Here is a 20382-nt window from a genome sequence, read left to right as displayed (position 1 = left end):
AAGGGTCCTTCTCACCCCAATCCAGGGAAGGCAGCTGACTGCAGTGGCTCAGGAATGATTTGCCATGATGGAATGACTTGCTGGCACCTCTGATAGAGGTGAGAAAGAAAATCACAGTTCAATTTTAGCAGAGTGCATCCTGCTACAGTCATATGGTGATATAATATGTACTTTTATATAGGTTATATACCATAATTGTATATAGTATGTATATCTATGTAATATCTAGCTATATAATAATAATAGTAATACTATTAGAACAGCAACAACAGCACCAACAGAGTACTTCCTAAGTGCTAATCAACTACTGTTTTAAGTCATGTACAGATCTTAGATGTTTATCTGTATACATATATATGTTTAGCTGTAGATGTGTATCTATGTCTTAATATAAAGTTAAATGCATTCATGTATTTATGAGGCCCTTTTAAGTTTTGAAACTTGAATTAATTTCTGACTGTTCGTTCAGTTGATATAAATGATAATACAAACACTACAAAATCAACAATTTGAAATGCCTATGACAGGTGATGTTATTAGCTTTGATACCATAAAGAGGTTGATCAATGCTTTGGCCTTTACCTTAAAAAGTTATGTGGTTTCTAATACATTCACAAAATGGGGAAAATTGTTGATCTAACCAATTGCTTTATGCACTGAGGGAGGGAGATCAGGGAGCTGAAGAGGTGACCCCTGGACTGGGCTTTCCTGTGTTCTATATCTAGGGTAGCCTTGAACAAGCTCCTGAAACCACAGAGGTGTTTAAGGTAGGGAGGGTCATTTCTTAACACTACTGGATTAGGGTCTAGAACTCTGTACTCTAGTCAGAAACATTTAGTTTCATTTCTAAAAGTGGGGAAATTCTGCACGTGACTCATTCTGTTCATTTTATATATGCTGCTTTCCTCTTCAAAAGGCTTGGTGTTTCTGGCCCCATCACTACCTTCGGGCCATTTGTCTTCTTTGAGCGCTGATGGGACCCCTACACACTAACTGTAATGTTGACTAAGGTTACTAATTTGATAGTCTTCTTCACTAGCCTGCCCCCAGTGACCCCTAGTAACCAGCTTCTTCAGCAACTTCTTTATATGTGAAGTTTGGAGTGACAGTATTGCTTACCACAGAGCAGCCATTTGAACAAAAAATTAGCTGATTTTATCACAGGGACCAATTGTTGAGCTAATTAGATATGCAGTACTGCTGAGGAGCCAGAAACCAAAAGTGATTTTCCATTGAAACTGTGGTTTTCTGCAAAGTTGGCTGTGTTGTGGATACCAGCCTCACCAGCAACTCTCAGAGTTTTGGCTGAAGAAGTTTGCTGGTTTCTAATCCGATTAAAAGAGGCAGGAAAGACTTAAGGAGGAGGATGGCGTCTTAAGGAGTGAAACTTGAACTTCACGCTAGTTTTGCTGAACTTGAACATGCTGGATTCTGCTTACAGAATTTGACAGCTGCTTCATATCTTTGGTGAGCTGAAGACTTTGCATAAAATGTAGGGGGTTGTTTTTGCCTTCAAGGAGAAGACTTCATAATCTTTTCTTAGCCTCATTAAAAAAAAAAAAAAAAAAAAAAACATTTTTCCTCAAACCTTTGGTGGAATTATTTGCTTATAGCACTAATTGTAAGACATCATCTAATGTATTATTGTTTTTGGATTATCAAATATGGACAGTTTACCTCCCAAGTGAACCCATCTCAAGAAACATTTCCCGATATTCTAAACTGAATGTGGCCTTCGGTAGAGTGAGGGTGGTTCATCTGTGATCTTCCATCCTGAGAATGTGACTCCAGCTCATTTAGGAATTCAGTCTTTTCCCACTGAGAAATTATGTTTCTTGAAATGTGAAAGCAAATCTAAAGAGCATTCTCCTGGCCATGTGACCTGGTTCCTTCTCCCAGCTTTTCAAGTTTCGTAAACAGTAAGCACAATGCTTTCTCTGGGTATTTCTCTCGTGAAAAAGAGAGAAGAAAAGCAGCGTTTTCCTTTGCATATATTTTACAATATATTAAGTTCTAATAAGCATAAAATGTTTCTGGAGTCAATGTTAAATTACCCACTGTGTTTCAAATATAAAACAGTGTTTTAAAGGCTGTCTCTATCTGTCTCTCAGTGTTCGCCCACCCATCCATCCATCCACCTACCTGTCCCTATCGTCAATATATAGCTACAGTCTTTAAATATTTGCCATAATTTTATCTTAAACTTCAACTATCTAGCAATTTATTATCTATCATCTCTGTGTTTGTTTATAACTAATGCAGGGTCATTTTAAAGAAAAGTTCCCAAAGTGAAAGGTAAAAAAACAGTATACATGTACGAATGGGTTCCAGCTAGCATTTTTTAGAATAAAGGTTCAGTTTTGATTATTTAATTTTCTTCCCACTTAGATTGCAGCCAGATATTTAGTGACTCCCTATGCTCTTCAGTTAAGCCCTGACAAACTGTGGTTTGACTAGTGTGTGTGTTTTGTTGCGGGGAGGCGGGGAGGAAGAAGACAGTGTCATTACCAAATTACTTACTTGGCCGGGTGCGGTGGCTGATGCCTGTAATCCCAGCACTTCGGGAGGCCGAGGCAGGTGGATCACAAGGTCAGGAGATGGAGACCATCCTGACTGACAAGGTGAAACCCTGTCTCTACTAAAAATACAAAAAGTTAGTCAGGCGTGGTGGCGGTTGCCTGTAGTCGCAGCTACTCGGGAGGCTGAGGCAGGAGAATGGCGTGAACCCGGGAGGCGGAACCTGCAGTGAGCTGAGACTGTGCCACTGCACTCCAGCCTGGGCGACGGAGCGAGATTCTGTCTCAACAACAACAACAACAACAACAACAAAACCTACTCACCTGTGCTACTAATGCAGTCATTGCTGCTTTTCTTTAGCATAGTTTGAATGCCATCTCTATGGTATTTTTTTTTTTTTGTATCAGTGACACTCTGAGTGTAAATGACACTCAAATTTAGGGTCTAGAACTACCCTGTGGACTCCAGATCCCCATAACAAACTGTCTACTTGTTATCTCCACTTGTTTGTCAACGTAATATTTTTCTAAAATGAAGGTTTGATTCTTGCGACCCCCTGTAAACAAGCCCCATGGCTTCCTCCTGCCTCCCCACTGATTGACAACCTTCCTCATCGGGTCATCATTTAACTTGCCTAACTAAGTAAGATCCTCAGAAGTGATCCCTGCCTCATTCCTTTCCCTCGCCTTTTCCCTCCAATGAATCAGATTAACAGATTCTACCCCCAAAAGACATCCCCACTGTGCTTGCTTCTCTCATTTTCTCTCATGTTCACTCTCATGATTTAAGCCACCATTATCTGTTCCTGGACCACTGAACTTCGTAACTTTCCATGATTATGACCACGCACACAGGCAGCAGCGTGATCTTCGTCGGTATAACTTGGGTCCTTTCCCTTCCCTGTGTCAGCATCTTCCATGGCATCTCTACTGTATTTGGAATGAAATCTGAACTCCTTCAGATGGTCTACCAGGTCCTTCAGAGTCATGTCGCCATCTTCCCGTGAGACATCTGTAACTTCTAATCAGAGAGCCTAATTATCATAGTATATCTAAGATGTAACCTATAATTCTTAAAGTTCAGAACCTTTGAGTAAGGCTCAAGAACTTTCTAGAGAACTGGGGACTCACTATGAGAACCACAGGGACTCAGGAAATCTTACTGTTGTGGAGTGAACCTCATCAAGAATGGTTTTATATTTCTTTGTATTTCAAAGTTGATCCCTGCGTGGACTCACTGTTGCCACAGAGAGACCAAATTCCGAGGCTGTGGACTTGCTGCCTGGTTGAGGCTATGCTGTATATTAAAAGGAAGGATTAACCATTGTGTTCTTGACCCTAAAGGCTATCCTGCAAACTCTCTTGACACCAAAGTTGCTATTATGATCATACAACATTATTTGGTAGGATTAAGTCAGTGGGTGGTACGTGAAACTGCCTTCCTCTCAACTGCTTTGCTAAATCTCTGACTTTTTTGTCCCTGTGTTAATATCCTATAGCTACTATGACAAATTACCACAAACTGGATGGCTTAAAAACAACAGGGATTTATTCTCGCATAGTTCTAGAGGGCAGAAGCCCAAAGTCAATTTCCGCGGACCCAAATCAGGGCACCAGCTGGGCTCTGCTCCCCCGGGGGCTCCAGGGAATAATCCCTCCCCGCATCTTCCAGCTTCTGGTGGGTGCCACCATCCATGGCCTGTGGCTGCATCACTCGTCTCTGCCTCTGTGGCCACCTGCCTCATCCTCTTCTGTGCGTCTGATCTCGTCCGGCATCTCTCCAATAAAGACACAGTTGCATTTAGGGCCCACCCAAATAATCCAAAATAATCCCCCATCTTAACATCCTTATTTAATCCCATCTGTGAAATCTCTGCCATATAAAATAACATTCACAGGTTTTAGGGGATTGGAACATGAACATTTTGGGAGAGACCATTTTTCAGATGACCACAGGCCCCATAATCTGGTCTCCAACCGGCCAGTGTCTTGTGTCCACCCCAAAATGGGAGACTGAAATTGGGGGTTCTTACCCAGGCTGCTTAGGAGAGGTGGGCCTTGTTCACTAGGTGGGAGCCCATCTGGCTTGCCCTGAACCCCAGAAGGCACTCAGGTTTTCCAGCGAGATGGGATTTGATTTCCTCTCTCTTGGGGGGGTCTTTATCTAGTTTTGAAGAGAGGTGAAAATTTGCAAAAGTTTATCCCCTTTCATACATCTCTACCTTCAAAAGAGGCCCAGTTTTACTGCTATACTACTGAAATGAAGTGGCATACCAAAAATAACAGTAGAAAAAAATAAATCCTAAGAGCTAGAAGGATATTTGGGAGAGAAAAACGTGTGTGTGTGTGTGTGTGTGTGTGTGTGTGTGTGCAAAAAGCATTTGGATGTTTGGCAAGAGTGGTCTTAGTCACTTATTCTCTTTGAGCCCTGACTTAATTTCTCTGATACCAATTTTTAAATGATCTAAGCGTAGATAACAAAATTTCCCAATAGGTTCGTTATAAGAATTAAATGTGATATACACACACACAAACAAGCTGGCATGCAGTAGTGACCCAATATACATTATTGAAGCTGAGCCCCTTCAGTTTTATGATCCAGAAAATAGTTTTAATTATACCAACCCAAATGAGGAAATTAAATATACTCAATGAGTATTTAGCCATGCTATAACCATCATAATATAACTGAACCCGATAGTTCCCCAGCAAGATGTACATACAGATCCTTTGTGTTTTCTTTTCAACATCTATAGGCTGAAAATGTCTTTTTCTCCTTACTGTCCCCCACCCATGTTCCTCAGTAAATTAATTACCTTATCAAATATTAATTATATACAGATTCATTGCCAGACTTGCGTTACAGTTGCTTTAAACAAAGCTATCTGAGGCAAGGTCTTGTGAAGTTTGTGGCAATAAACCGTCCCACATACAGTCACAGAAGCTCACATGTGACACATGCTCTTTTCTGCAGAGAATTTCCTAGGAACTCTTCTCCCATTTTCTGCATTAAGTAAGCTTGTAGGGGGCTTGCATTCACCTGTGTGTCCCCAGTGCCTGGTGGTGTGCTGGGCACCTCGTGATTGTCAACAAATATCTGTTGACCTGAACTGAAGTGATGTAGCATATAAAGAATCCCATTTTGTTGCCCCTTGTTATGGACTGAATATCTGTGTCCCCCCAAATTAATATGTTGAAGCCTTTACCCCCAGTGTGATGGTGTTTGGACTTGGGGCCTTTGGGAGGTGATCAGGGTTAGATGAGGTCCTGAGCTAGAGCTCCCGTGATGGGACTACTGTCCTTATACAAAGAGACAACAGGGAGCAGGCTCTTGAGAACTCTATTGCTGTGTTTCTTGCTGCACACACAAGTCATGTGAGCACAAATAGAACTGCCTGGAAGCCCTGAGAAGAGGTCTTGGAATAAACCTACCTTGCCAGAACCTTGATCTTGGACTTCTCAGCCCCTAGAACTGTAAGAAAGAGAAGCCTGTTATTGAAGCCACCTAGTCTGTGCTATTTTGTTATGGCAGCCGGAGCTGACAAGAGAGCCCTGTTTTGTGTGCTGCACTCCATGGAGGGGTGGGCAGAGGCACTGGCTTGGAGGAGAACACCTGGCTGGAGCCCTGGCTCTGCCTCTAGTGACCGTGACCTTGGAGAGGTCTCTATGGCCCTACTTCTTCTTTTGTAAAATGGGAAAAATAAGAACAGTGGAATGTTGTATGCCTTTTCAGTGCTTTCTCCTGTATTTTGCTGGATAAACGTCACAGTCACACACAGGCTAGGGCAGGATCTGTTCTCTGACTTGCCTATGAGGAAACTGAAGCTCAGAGGTGTTCATTCACATTCCCAACATGACCCCCATAGTAAATGTAGAGAGCTAGAGTCATTTGACACTGAATTCCATAAGCTTTTCACCCATGCTGTGTGGAGATACATGCTAATCTGTCAAGCATTTTACGAATACAGTCATCCTTTGGTATCCAACGGGGATTGCTTCCAGGACCCCCTGCAGATACCAAAATCTGATGATGCTTAATCCCTTATATAAAATGCCATTTACATATAACCTATGCACAACCTCTCGTGTACGTTAATCTCTAGATTACTTATACCTAATACAATGCAAATGCTATCAATATATAAAAATAGTTATGCTGTATTCTTAAAATTTGTATTGTTGTATTGTTTTTATTCGTTTATTTATAATAATTTTGATCTGTGGTTGGATGAATCCATGGATGCAGAATACAAGGATACGGAGGGCCGACTGTATCAGGGTTTAATGGGTGACTGCAGAGGTAAGGCTGTCTACAGTGACTTCATCCTGCCTTTCTAGAGATCCTCAAATTTCCAACCATAGTTACAATATAGGATCAGCAAATCTTCCTTTCTGTGATGAATTGAGAAAATGCCATGGTTATCTCTGTTTCTTTGTTCGCAGGGAAATGGGTAAGTTGCATGCTAGAAGCATCCCTTCTCGGTCTGTTGTATTCTCTGTGCTGCAATGTTTAAAACCCATCTGAGTACCGAAAGGCTGTTGTTTTCCCCAACACTGAAACATCATTTATTTGCATTGGAAGACCCTAAATAGACATGGGTAAATGTCAGTTGATATTTTGTGGTTTGGGGATTATATAGCTCTTCTTCGTCTTTAAAAAAAATTTTTTTTAATTTGTACTGTTGTTTAAAGCATGAAGTTATGATTTAAAATGCCCATGGAAAAACCCTGAATAATTCATTGACTTACCTTAGTCAAAAAGAAAAATCCCCCCTCCCCACCGTATGCCTAGCAACAGGGATAAAATTCCTCTTAGTCCCTTTCTGTAGCTTTGAGGTTAAAATTATGGGTGTTATTATGAACTCTAAATAAGAACCTGTGAAATAAATATTTTAAAAGTGCCCATTTCTGGGAGGCAGGCACCCATATCTCTGTGTATGCAGCCATGTAGACGGCTAGATCGTAGGCATAATGCTTTAGTTGCATGTGGGTGATTATTTTCATTTCCGCTTATTATTGTGTGCTAGACTCCCTGTGTATGAGTACAGATTGCCCTTTCTTGCACTGTATTTAGAAATCTCTGTATTACCCTTGGGCATTTGTTCATTAATAGGGGGTGGGGAAAGGAAAAGCTTGTAATAATGGGCTTTACATATTAAACTGTGCATCCACATTTGGGCCAAATGGAAAATCTCGTTTGTATGACTGCCCTCTGCTGGCTGTAGGCCTTTGCTGCAGTGGCGGGATGTGAGTCCCTGGGTGGAGCCCTGCAGATGCCGGCATCAGTCTTTTATTCACCTGCACTGAGTTCCATCCAAGTACATCAGAAACAGCCTAAGATTCTAGCTACTGCCCAGGTTGATGATGGAAGACAGCATGCTTGTGAGGATCAAGGAGACATTTTCATTTTAATAGAAGTACAGTAGAAGTATAGACACAAAATAATCCTGGCCAGCATAGGGTGGTGTTTGAATGAATGAATGCAAATTTCTCCACGGGCCACACTCCTATTCATCTTTCAGTGGCAACAGGGGAATGTTCAGTGGCTCCCATATGTGATGTCCGGACCCCTTGTGGAATGCAAGATGATTTTATGGTGTATGCAGATGAATCTTTTAAATCTCAGTTATGTGTTTATAATACATTTTAAGAAAACTGCAGTGAATGTTTGAAGCCCACAATTTCATGAAGGTGATGGCTGAGGTGAAGAGCAGGAAATGGTACCTACACACACAGCTGCATTCCTTGCAGGGATGTCTCTTCCGCAAGTCTTTGGACGGACAAAAACCACAGGGAGGTCCCCGATGACTTGGGCAGCAGTGGCTCTGTACTTGCTTTGTATATGACCTTGCGTTGTTGACCTGTCTAAGCCTGGGTTTTCTTATTTGTTAAACAGGATAATAGTGGCTACTTAGGCGTTTATAAGGATGATACGGTGTATATGTAAAGTGTCTGTCACAGAACAGGGGCCAGGGCAATGCCAGCTTCTTCTTTTTCAGCTCCCCACCCCCCAGGACACTTCTCAGAGCCCGCCCCCCTCCGTGTTCGCGTCATGCTTGGCTTGCAACTCGTTTCCTCTGACCCTTATGAGAGTTTCCACGTTTCTTCTCCCCCCCACCCCCATGCTGAGTGGGACCTTCCCTTGCTTTGCATCTCTGGCGACATTCCATGAGCACTTCACACAAGGCAGGCACTCTGTGAATGTCAGGTGAATTAAACCCAACTGCAAAATACTTGTAAGCAGCATTTTCCCATTCTCCAACACATTCAAAGAATTTCACCTATCAGATTAGGACAGGGCGTGTACGTTTTTCTCCCCCTACCCGCCATTCGTGTGGTCTCATAACAGCAAGAGCATTAAGTTCCCGTCCATTGGCTGCAAGCAGGGAGGAAAAAAGGCCCCAGCGCCTACTGCCTGCCTTCCTGCCTGCGTTGATATCATCTCTTATCTTACCAACTAACATATAGGGGTGTGTGTGTGTATATGTGTGTGTGTGTGTGTGTGTGTGTCTGGGTATATAGATATTCACACACACACACATATATATTCGTTAATTTCCGTGGAAAAGAAAGGGATGGCAGCAGAAACATTTTAAACACAGCATTTCAGCTAGGGTAGGGTCTATTTTAAAGACAACAAAAGGGCCTTTGTTGTTCTGGCAGGTAGATGGATAAGCCTGGCCCTAGTTCAGCCTCTATAAAGCGGCTCCGGAGTGATAGGATCAGAGAAACTACCAGGAGGAGGAGGGGATGCAGGGGCCCTTTTATTTCTGCGGCGCCAAGAGCGAAGCAGGGTTTGCCGTTTCCTACAGAGGCAGTGCGTTTGCCTTTCAAATTCCCGTTGATTGTGTCGCAGCCCGCGTGGTCCCGAGCTCCCCGGCCTGCTCCTGCACGGCCGCGGGACACCCGCTTGCATTTCCGCCACCGAGGCAATGTTCATTTAACGCTTCCAGAGATCAGAGCTTTCATGTTTGCCACGAAAGCCAGAGAGCCGGGAGCACCTCGGGAGCGGAGATGAAAGGCCATTTGTGTTTGTGCATGTGTATTTAGCGCTTAAAGGGCAGGAAAAAGAAAGAAAATAGATGGTCCCGCTTTGCACTTACTTCAAAATGTGTCTTACTCCCTCTGGTGGGACTATTTAACTCCAGCGCGCCACCCCTCCCTCGCGCTCGCCGCCCCCGTCCGCCCCGCTGCCTCGGCCCACGTGACGGCTGTTCAGGCCCCGCCGAGCCATCTTCCCGTTGCCATGGCAGCCGGCGCGGCGAGCCCGCCCAATGGCTGCAAGCGAGGAGGAAGAAAAGGCCCTCGTGTCCTAGGTCTAGTGCTCTGCGCCTCCGCCCCGTGCAGGCAGAGGTCTGGGCATGGTGCATTGCAGGACGGGCCGGGCGCAGGGACCGCCCCCCGCACCGTGCGCCCCACCCAGCTGCCCAGAAATGGTCAGGGTCAATGTCATCAGCTTCTCCCTGGAGTGGGAAGCAGGTGAAGGACAAAAGCAAGGCTCATAAAGGAAAGTGAGCCACCTTTTCCGTCACCCTGAACACCTCCCAGCTCTGTTTTCCTTGTAGTGTTTGGATTTGAAATCCGGCCCTGTAACCCTTTCTACTCACACACACTGCACGTGAGGCCTGAGCCTAAGTTTAGCTGTCAGATTCCATTTACCTTGGCCATGCCCCGTGGCTCCAAAGCCGGGAGGACAGCACTCCATTGCGACGTCTACTCCCGAGCCTGATTGCTTTGAAAATCATCTTCGTCTTGCTGGGCTCGCTGCTGAACTGGGGAGGCGATTGGAATCACCATCTGGCCTCAGAGCTGCGGGTGACTCTTGTCCTGACATCGTGGCCTAGTGAACAGATGACCCCAGCGCCTGATCTTGTACGTGGTCAAACAGGTGTGGAGAAGTCTCCGAAGGAAACTGCAGCTACCTGCCTCGGGCTGTCTTCGGCTGGCGACTTGGGTTCCCCGCTGATGAGTGAGAGAGCCAGCCACACCCAGAGCCTCCAATCCCCAGAGCTAGGGCACCCACTGGGATTTGGCTGTGGTTGGTCACCTGCCTCCCCCAACATAGGACCAGTCAGCAGACTTGGGAGTGCAGAAACAACTTTCACAAACATTCTCTACTCTGCTTCTCATAAGGAGCCTGTGAGACTGTCACTCTAATCCCTACCCTCCAGGAGAAGCAGCTGGTAACTTGAGACCACATGATATGTACATGGGGGAGCCCAGGATGCACACTCCCGCTCCCTGATTCCAACCTCTGTGCATGCGCTTTCCATTCTGTCACTGGGCCAGGTAGATTCCCTCTGGACATGTCATACCCTCACAGATGTATAAATAGGGAATGTGCTCTAGGAGGAAGATCACTCCTCCCTTTCTCCTCATTCCTTATCTTGCCAATATCACATTAAAAGAATGTGTCACTAGTGTTTAATTTGTCAAGATCAGGGGCTAATGGTTGAGGATTTTTCGTGGTTCCTTCTGGTGGCAGAAACACATTTGGAAACACAAAATCTTTTAATAAAATAGCAAGATTTAGTAGGAAAGAAAAATAGTGTGAGGAAAAAAAAAAGGGACCTGATTTGAGGAACGTTATTATGCCAGAGACACTTGGTTGACTTAAACACTAATATATTATTTTTACAATATTCACACAAGGGGTGCTGTGTGGTTTCAGGAATCCACAGAGCCTAACACCCGAGCACTTGTGATAGAAAAAGAAAATTTTTAATCCTTTTTTTTTTTTCATTTTCATTTCTGTTTGGCTTCTTTACAAAGTCATCAGTGAAAATTGCTGTATGGTTATTTTTCCCTCTTGTGTTACAGACCAAACTCAGTGTCTGATGTAGAGTGGAATAAGTGAGGGAAAGAGACAATATTGGGCAAACCAGTGAAATTATGCTCTTGTTTACATGAGTAGCCTTTACTGAGATTCAGCTTTTTGTTGCTCTGTGTAGCCTTTTGATGTAGATCCCAGAGTTGTAACTTACATGATAAATTACAAGTCTGTATTTATTCATACATTAGAGATAGGTTATTTTTACCACTGTGTGTGTATACACATTTGCTTGGAATCAGTGAATTTCTAGGCCAGATTTAGGCAATTGAACGACCTTTATAAGCAGTTAATTGTCTAGATCCAACGTTTGCTGCAAACAGAGTCTGGAGCAAAATGTGAATTAACATTTTTACAAAGACAGGCGTAGAAATTCTAATCTAGTGAATAGTTTCCTTCCTCTGGTAGCAGGGCTGAGTCCTACCTGGCTGCAAGGCTGCCATTCGCCGGTGTAGCCCAGAAAACAATGGTAAAGACCACCAGTGATAAGACCAGCTAATCCATGCCTTGTAATAGTACAGGTTTCACAATTCACATCACCTGTCTGCACAGGTAAACTCACAAACCCCTCGTGAGGTATGTGTACAGTGAAATGGGATCACTGCTGTTGCTAGGCCAGCAGCTCTATAAGGCTATGTCACTTTTTTTTTTTTTTTTTTTTGAGACGGAGTCTGGCTCTGCCACCCAGGCTGGAGTGCAGTGGTGCGATCTCGGCTCACTGAAAGCTCCGCCTTGCTGGTTCACGCCATTCTTCTGTCTCAGCCTCCCGAGTAGCTGGGACTACAGGCGCCCGCCACGACGCCTGGCTAATTTTTTGTCTTTTTAGTAGAGACGGCGTTTCACCATGTTAGCCGGGATGGTCTGGATCTCCTGACCTCGTGATGCACCAGCCTTGGCCTCCCAAAGTGCCGGGATTACAGGCGTGAGCCACCGTGCCCAGCCAAGCCTATGTCACTTTTAAGATGAATCCAAAAAGACTGTGTGCTACTAGGCTACAGAGAGCAGCATTAAGTCTGATATACATCGATCCATGTTCAAGCAGATTCCTCTCTGTCTCTGGAAGTTGGTTAATTTTTCTGGTCCTGATATTGAATATTGTTACATTTTCCTTGATAGTGTCATCCGGTGAATGATTTTTCATCTTGAACCTTATACTCTCCCTCTCTTAGCAGCTGGTGCGTCCCTGTTCTTCCTCAGCCAGGCCGGGGTTCACGGCAACCTCCTCTGCTCACCTCGCCCGGGTGCAGCCATCTTCAAGAAAATGTTATTAAAGCATTATTAGTATGCAGCAAGGTGCCTTCTTTCTGCTAAATCAGTTTGTAAAGTGGTCCTCACAAATGCACACATTCTTTGTCATGACAGCAGGGCTTCGTGTTTCTGATGCAAGACTAATAAGACTTGGAAGCAGGGAGGTAAACTGGGTGGCCCAGGAAAGCAGGGGTTAGGGGAGTTGATAGAAGAAACGAGAAATGAACCTAAGGGATGATCAAAGAGCAGGCGAAGAAAAAAACATCCTAAGCGGGAGAAAAAGGCAAATAGGACATGTGAGGAATTAGGCAGGAGTAGGAAAGAAAACTGTGAACCACTGTGTGCACACTTGTGTGAAAGAGGAACCTAGAAAAGTGGGCCCCGAGAAAGCAATACTAGCAGAAAGCAATAGGTGCTCCAGAATCATTTTGTTCTTTATGTTGAGTGAAATAAGGCAGGCACAGAAAGACAAATACCGCATGATCTCACTTACATGTGGAATCTGAAGAAGCTGAAATCCTAAAGCAGGGAATAGAAAGGCCAGAGGCCAGGGTGGAGTGGGGAAGGGAGGAGGAGTTGTTGGCCAAAGGGTGCAGAGTTTCAGATCCAAAGGAGGAATAGGGTTTGAGATCTGTTGCACAGCAGGGTGACTGTAGTCAATAATGTAGTGTATATTTCAGAATAACTAAGAGCACATTTAACATGTCTCACCATAAAAAAAATAGGTAATTGAGGGGTTGGATATGCTAACTGGCTTGATTTGATTATTCTACATTGTATGCATATATTAAAACATGCACCCCATAAACATATACAGTTATGATTTCTCAATCAAAAATAATAATAAAAAATTTAAAGAAGAATTGTATAGAAAGAAAAACCATTTAGGACTGAGAAAATACTGTGAAGAAGTCACACAGAAATTCTCCAAGAAGTGCCACCTGTGTACTGAAAGCCGCTTTCATGGACTTTTGTGATGCTTTGGTGATTCATACAACTTCAAACAAATAATTTCCTAACCTGCAAAATCAAGGTAGCAACCCTTGCCTTGATCACTCTCTTTGGGGGCTTTTGTGAGGCTCTAGGGAGCTGATGTGCGGGCAAAGGTTATAATGCTCTACAAATGTAAGTGAGGTTTTGGCAGAATTGGGTTGTGGGGAACAAGTGCCAGGAGAGTTTCCAGTCCCTGCCAAACTGCATTTTGTAAGTGATGAAAGATCTGGCATTTTATTCTTTTCCATTTTTTAATTCACTGGGTTTGTTCCCTTATTCTTATGAACGTTGATTGCAGAGATAAGTTGACAGTGGCTGACAGATGAAAATTTTCACTGATCTTCTCTGTGGCCCCTGCCTTTCCCAGCCCTTTGGCTTTGGAATGAAAACTGTTAAGTCAGGGACACCCACGAAGCGATGGTTGTTGGCGTTGCAGTTTGTAAAACTCTTCTATTACCATCTCTTTATCTGAGCATGGAGACAGGTCCTTTCTGTAACTTTTCTGGCTGAATAACTTTTCTTCAGAAGGCAACTCATTTTTGAAGTTAGACTTGACTTTGTTTTGTGAGTTGCCAAAACTTATGATTCAGGTCTACATTGGCTACGTTTGAACTGGATCTATTTAGATGTCAACATGTACAACAGAAGTACAGTGAATTCAGTAATGAATTCAGTGTCTGTCCTGTTATTTGTGGTCAGGATTTTTGTGTTTGTTTTATTCACTGTAAAGCAAGGGGTTTTCTTTTTTTTTTTTTTTTTTTTTTGAGAAGGAGTCTCGCTCTGTCACCCAGGCTGGAGTGCAGTGACGCGATCTTGGCTCACTGCAAGCTCCGTTTTCTGGGTTCACTCCATTGTCCTGCCTCAGCCTCCCGAGTAGCTGGGGCTATAGGTGTCTGCTACCACGCCTGGCTAATTTTTTGTATTTTTAGTAGAGATGGGTTTTCACCACGTTAGGCAGGCTGGTCTCAATCTCCTGACCTCGTTATCTGCCCGCCTCGGCCTCCCAAAGTGCTGGGATTACAGGCGTGAGCCACCGTGCCCAGCAGCAAGGGGTTTTCAATACAGGCTGTCTGACAACTAATGAGGGGGAACATAGGGACCCTATGATTTGCACTTCTAGGCTGTTCTCAGTCCCTACCCCACCCAGGCCTCTGTTCTCCATCTTCTTAAAATCTTCATGGATCTCCAAGGCAGCTGCCCTGGCTGTCTTGTGTGTGTCTACAATGGTGGAGCTATCAGCACTGCCATTTCCTGGCCCGTGTGGTGTGAGAATATGAGTAGCCAATAATGCTGTCACAGCCTGGGGAAGAGGCAGCCACTTGAGACCACGGAGCCACAGCCACCCATTCCCAGCAGAGGTTGGAGACCACAGTGCCACAGCTGCCCATTCCCAGCAGAGCTTGGTGCCATTCTCAGGTCTCCCAGGCTGACCCCAGGTGTCCGTGTTTTTATGGGTTAATACCACCAGGGTATTGAAGTAGATTTTGACAATCAAAGAAAAATGTATATCCCAATTCCATGTATGGTGGCAAGCCTATGAGCCATCAAATTAGGAATTATCTGTCTATCTATCTACGTGAGACAAAGTTTTACTCTGTCACCCAGGCTGGAGTGCAGTGGCGTGATCTTGGCTCACTGCAACCTCTGCCTCCCAGGTTCAAGTGATTCTCGTCCCTCAGCCTCCCAAGTACCTGGGATTATAGGCATATGGCACCACGCCTAGCTGATTTTTGTATTTTTGGTAGAGACAGGGCGTCGCCATGTTGGCCAGGTTTGTTTTGATTTCCTGGCCTCAAGTTAGCTGCCTGCCTCAGCCTCCCAAAATGCTGGGATTACAGGCATGAGCCACTGTGTCCCACCAGATTGGAAGTTATTTTACCCACTTTATAAAGTGGTGAGGATGGCATGTTTTGATTCAATTCAAAAGGTATTTACCAAGTACCTCCGTATTCAAGGGAGGGGATGTGGAAGCAACCTATATACACTTAAAACCTGCAAAGGCGTCAGCAAAGAGCATCTCGCATCAGCTTCTCTATTCATTTGGTCCCTATGTGTCTTCACAGAAAGAACGGTTCTTGTGTGGTAATCAAAATGCTATTTCTTTGAGAAAAAAGATGGCCCTGATAAGAAAGACAACAAATACATTGATGCGGAAACGGCCTCCAACATGAAATAAGATTTCCAACTGATCAGATCCTTAATTTAGATGCCAAGTGAGAGGTTGACTATTTATAGGGCTCTGTGCATTCCAGAGCCCCACTCAGACCTACTGAATTAGGGTCCTTAGGGGTAGGGCCAGGAAATATGAAATGTTTAAAACTCCTGTATTAGGCAATTCTCGCATTGCCATAAATACCTGAGACTGAGTAATTTTTAAAGAAAAGAAGTTTAATTGGCTCATGATCCTGCAGACTTCACAGGAAGCCTGGTGCTGGCATCTGCTCGGCTTCTTGGGAGGCCCCAGGAAGCTTCTGATCGTGGAGGAAGGTGAAGGGGGAACAGGCACATCATGTGGTGAAAGCAGGAGCAAGGCAGAGAGAGTTGGGGGGAGGTGCCACACATTTTGAAAGACCAGATCTCCTGTGCACTCAGAGTGAAAGCCGACTTATCACCAAAGAATGGCCCAAGCAATTCATGAAGGATCTGCCATTATGATCTAAACACCTTCCACTAGGCGCCACCTCCAGGACTGGAGATTACATTTCAACATGAGATTTATGCAGGGACGTTTATTTAAACCATATGAACTGTCTAAGTGATTTTCATACAGAGCTGGGCTTGGACATCTCAAGGTAGTAGACTAGTACTTAGTCTCAGGCATCAGACAAACTTAGGTACCTGTATGAGCCTGGATAAGTAACCTCTCAGCCTGTTTCCTAATCTATAAAATGTAATTAATCATATGAACCCCAGAGGTTGATGGTGTGATGTAAGTGAGATGACATGTGTCAAGCTCCCGACTCGCAGTGTTCCATCTGCAGCTCTATCTGCAATGGGCATGAATGGGCAGATGATTTGCCCAAGGGATATGAACATTAAACAATCAGCTGTTGATGAGGAAGGCATGGCTGGGGACAGTGCCAGCTAAGATACATCTAGAACCCTGTTTTCCGACAGTGCATTTCCTCCCGTGAGATAAGCTATGCCTCTTGTGTGATGGGCTCCCAGCCCAAGGTTAGGGGCTTTGGGGAAGCTTAACGGTGAGGTCTTCATCTAGGAACATTTTTCAACTGCCGTCTAAGCTCTATGTGTCAGCTGGGTTCAAGGAGTTAAAAATATCTGGTTAGTAATCAGCTGGGCAAAAGCAACACTTTTCATTCTCAAGTTCTTTTCTCCAGTGTGTTGAAATTTTTCGGCTCATTTGTTTCCATGGGTCTCACAAGCATGGCCTTGAGCAGCAGTTCTCAGACTTTTTGGCCTCAGGACCTCTTTGCACTCAAAAATTATTGAGGGCCGGGAGCGGTGGCTCATGCCTGTCATCCCAGCACTTTGGGAGGCTGAGGCGGGTGGGTCACGAGGTCAGGAGATCAAGACCATCCTGGCTAACACGGTGAAACCCCGTCTCTACTAAAAATAGAAAAAATTAGCCGGGCGTGGCGGCGGGCGCCTGTAGTTCCAGCTACTCAGGAGGCTGAGGCAGGAGAATGGTGTGAACCCGGGAGGTGGAGCTTGCAGTGAGCCGAAATCGCGCCATTGCACTCCAGCCTGGGCTACAGAGCAAGACCCCCTCTCAAAAAAAAAAAAAAAAAAAAAAAAAATTATTGAGGACCCCAACAAACTTTTGTTTGATATTTACCAAATTAAAAATTAAGACTGAGAAATTAAACTCAAGCACACATTCATTCCATCAGCCATCAGAGAGATGATGTCGTCACACTCCGTGTAGCTTCCAGAAAACTTCACCTGCACTCATGAGAGAATAAGAGTGAACAGGGAAATATATCTTAGCATGATGATAAGAATAATTTTGACCTTGTGGATCCTGAAAAAGATTCTGGAGGTCCCCGGGGGCCTCTGAGCCGCATGGAATTGCTGATCTTGATTGCACAGGTTACCCAACCCTGTTCGTCTGCCTCACAGAGAAGCACAGAAAGGCTATTGTATCACTGAGCAGCACAGCTGGGGCAGGGTCTTAGGGAAGGCCTCTGAGCCCAGCGCAGTTCCCTGGCCTTGCAGACGAGGAACCTGAGCCCCAAAGAAGTAAAGCAATGCTCCCAAGCTCACACAGCGTGGGTGCCAAGCCCAGTTAACCCAGAGCTTCTGCCCACTGGGCTTGCCCCTGTATCCCAGTTGAGTGGCTTAGGAACCAGGCTTTGGTGAAAGACAGCTTGGTTCCAATCCCAGCTCTGCTACTGTGTGACTTCGGGCAAGTGTCTTAACTTCTCTGGCCTGAGCTTTCTCATACATAAAATGTGGATAATAAAAGATAGCTGCTTCATAGGCTTGCTGGGAAAATTAAATGAGATAATGTGGGGAAAGGAACTGGCATCTCGCGTAAGCATTACACACACGCACACATTTTAGCTTCACAACTAATTCTTAGAGGGATACATCTGTAATATTATATCAGTCACTACTTCTAGAAATCATGACCGGCTTTTCTCCATCTCTTGGTCTCAATTGTTCCCTTTCCCAACAACCTTCAGGCTTGCTCAGCAGCATCGCAGGGGAAAGGGATTCCAGGATCCGTGGTGAGAACACCGTCTCTATCTGCCTTCCCAACAGACTGAAGGCAGAGCTAAGATCGGATGTAATTAGTTTACATGTCAGACCCAACAATCCATGCTGTCTGTCATGCAGGAGTGATCAGTGTTTTCAAGGTGGAATGAAACCTCATAATGAAGCAGTGAATAGTATTATTGCAGTTGAATAACCTGCAGCATGATGTATGATGATTAGAATTTGTTTCTGGCATATGGTTTTCTTTTTCTTGTTTTTCCCCCAAAGTGGAATGTCTGCTTCTATAGCACCAGCCATTTGCAAACTGCGTTCCCAAACCACTAATTGTCTCCTACATCAGTTCATGGGAGAGCTTAGTGAGGGTGGGTAACCCAGTGCTCCTTATTCAACAAATGTAAACGTAGCACTTTACATTTGTAAAGGGTGGGGGGTCCCTAGTGACCTGCACACACAAGTCAATAGATTTCTGCTGAAAAAATTTTAATATTATAACATCATACATAAATTTGAAGACTTCATATGCAAACAGCAACAAAACCAAAAAATAACAAAGGACAGAGATTTTAAAATAATCTCTTATAAATAACTAGTTTTATCTACCCAACCAAATAAAATAATCTGTACTCTGTTTGCTCTGCTACCTCAGATCCTGTTCAGACGTATGTGGGTATCAATAATGAATGAATCAGTTGATCCATCCTCAGTCTTGCTGGGTGTCTCTCTGGGACATACTACTTGTGGGTTTTGTTTACCCAAAGATCACTTTGAAGATAGAACAATCTGTAGTCCCAGATAGCATCATCTTGCCTGAAACTGACATAAGATCCATTTCTCTAAGCCACAGGACTGGAGCTTCTTCCTCTTGCTAAGGAAGTTGCATGAATCACCCAAAAGATACTGGCTTTGAGCTGAGACGACCTGGATTCTCATATCGTCCCCTGTACTAACAGCAGTGTGATCGAGGCAAGTGCCTTGATTCTCTGGACTTCTTTCACCCCATCTGTACAGTGATCTCTCAGCAGCCGTTCACCTCTAATGGTGGTCTATAGAGTGGTGGCTGAATCCCTCCACCATCAGGCATTCAAAGCCAGCCATTTCCACCGAGGCAGGTGGATCACAAGGTCAGGAGTTCGAGACCAGCCTGGCCAATATGGTGAAACCCCATCTCTACTAAAAATACAAAAATTAGACAGGCATGGTGGTGGGTGCCTGTAGTCCCACCTACTGGGGAGGCTGAGGCAGGAGAATCGCTTGAACCTGGGAGGCAGAGGTTGCACCAATCCGAGATTGTGCCGCTGGCACTCCAGCCTGGGTGACAGAGTGAGACTCCGTCTCAAAAAAAAAAAAAAAAAAAAAAAAAGCCCAGCCATTTCCAATGGCCTTGATGTAAGGATTATTTTGCATTAAATAAGAATCATTAAGGATCTGAATGAGCTAACTACCATGAGTTTGAATGAATCTAGAGCTTGATCTCAGGTTTGCATGTCAGGGATAGCTCAGTTCACCAACACATTCTCCATTACTGTGTGAGGTGGTGTTCAAGACCTCAAGTTCACTCTTGGGCCTGTGAATGACTGCAGTGGACATATTTATTCTTCCTTAGTGTGTCAGGTGTCTGTCACAGCATAACAAACTAACCCAATCACGGTGGTTTAAGACAAAAATAATTGTTCTTGTGATTCTGTTGGTTGGCTGCATTGTTCTGTCGATTTTGCCCGGACTCATTCATGGGACAGCATTCGGTTGCTGGGTCACCTGGAGGCCGGGCTCAGTTGGGATGATGGGGCTGTCTGGACCTCTCTCTCTCTTTCCATGGTTTTTCCCCCTCAAGGTTAGCCTGGCCTGGGTTGGCTCTAGAGATGGTGACGCCATGCTGAGCCCTAATTCCAAGTGCTTATCAAGCCTCTGTTTCCTATGCTTATGTTCCTTGGCTAAAACAAGTCATATGTTGAAGCCCAAAGTTAATGTGGGGATGGGGACTGCCACTCTTAGTGTAGACACCAGGAGGTGTGATTTGTCGAGGCTGTTAGTGTAATGGTCTTCCCACCTTAGCCTCAGTTTCCATGTCAGTTAGATGGGAATAGGTTACTAAGCATGTAAGGAGGGCCAGCCTGA

At 44.5% G+C, this 20382-nt stretch overlaps 1 protein-coding gene and 1 long non-coding RNA gene across 14 annotated transcripts in view; one reads left to right on the top strand and one right to left on the bottom strand.

The window, feature by feature from the left end:
- The window catches only part of MSRA (methionine sulfoxide reductase A), a 376185-nt gene that overhangs the window by 275036 nt on the left and 80767 nt on the right, over positions 1 to 20382 (top strand). The gene's annotated exons all lie outside the window — the stretch shown is intronic.
- On the bottom strand, positions 4044 to 10227 carry LOC129487644 (uncharacterized). The gene is made up of 3 exons (XR_010114676.1): positions 10176 to 10227; positions 5949 to 5988; positions 4044 to 4680 (listed from the first exon to the last, which is right to left on the bottom strand). It is a non-coding gene; the product is annotated as an uncharacterized lncRNA (long non-coding RNA).

This window comes from Symphalangus syndactylus, chromosome 1 (assembly GCF_028878055.3).
Source record: "Symphalangus syndactylus isolate Jambi chromosome 1, NHGRI_mSymSyn1-v2.1_pri, whole genome shotgun sequence".
Lineage (NCBI taxonomy): Eukaryota > Metazoa > Chordata > Mammalia > Primates > Hylobatidae > Symphalangus > Symphalangus syndactylus.
The sequence above is the reverse complement of the archived record's forward strand: the minus strand, read 5'-3'. Positions and strand labels throughout refer to the sequence as shown.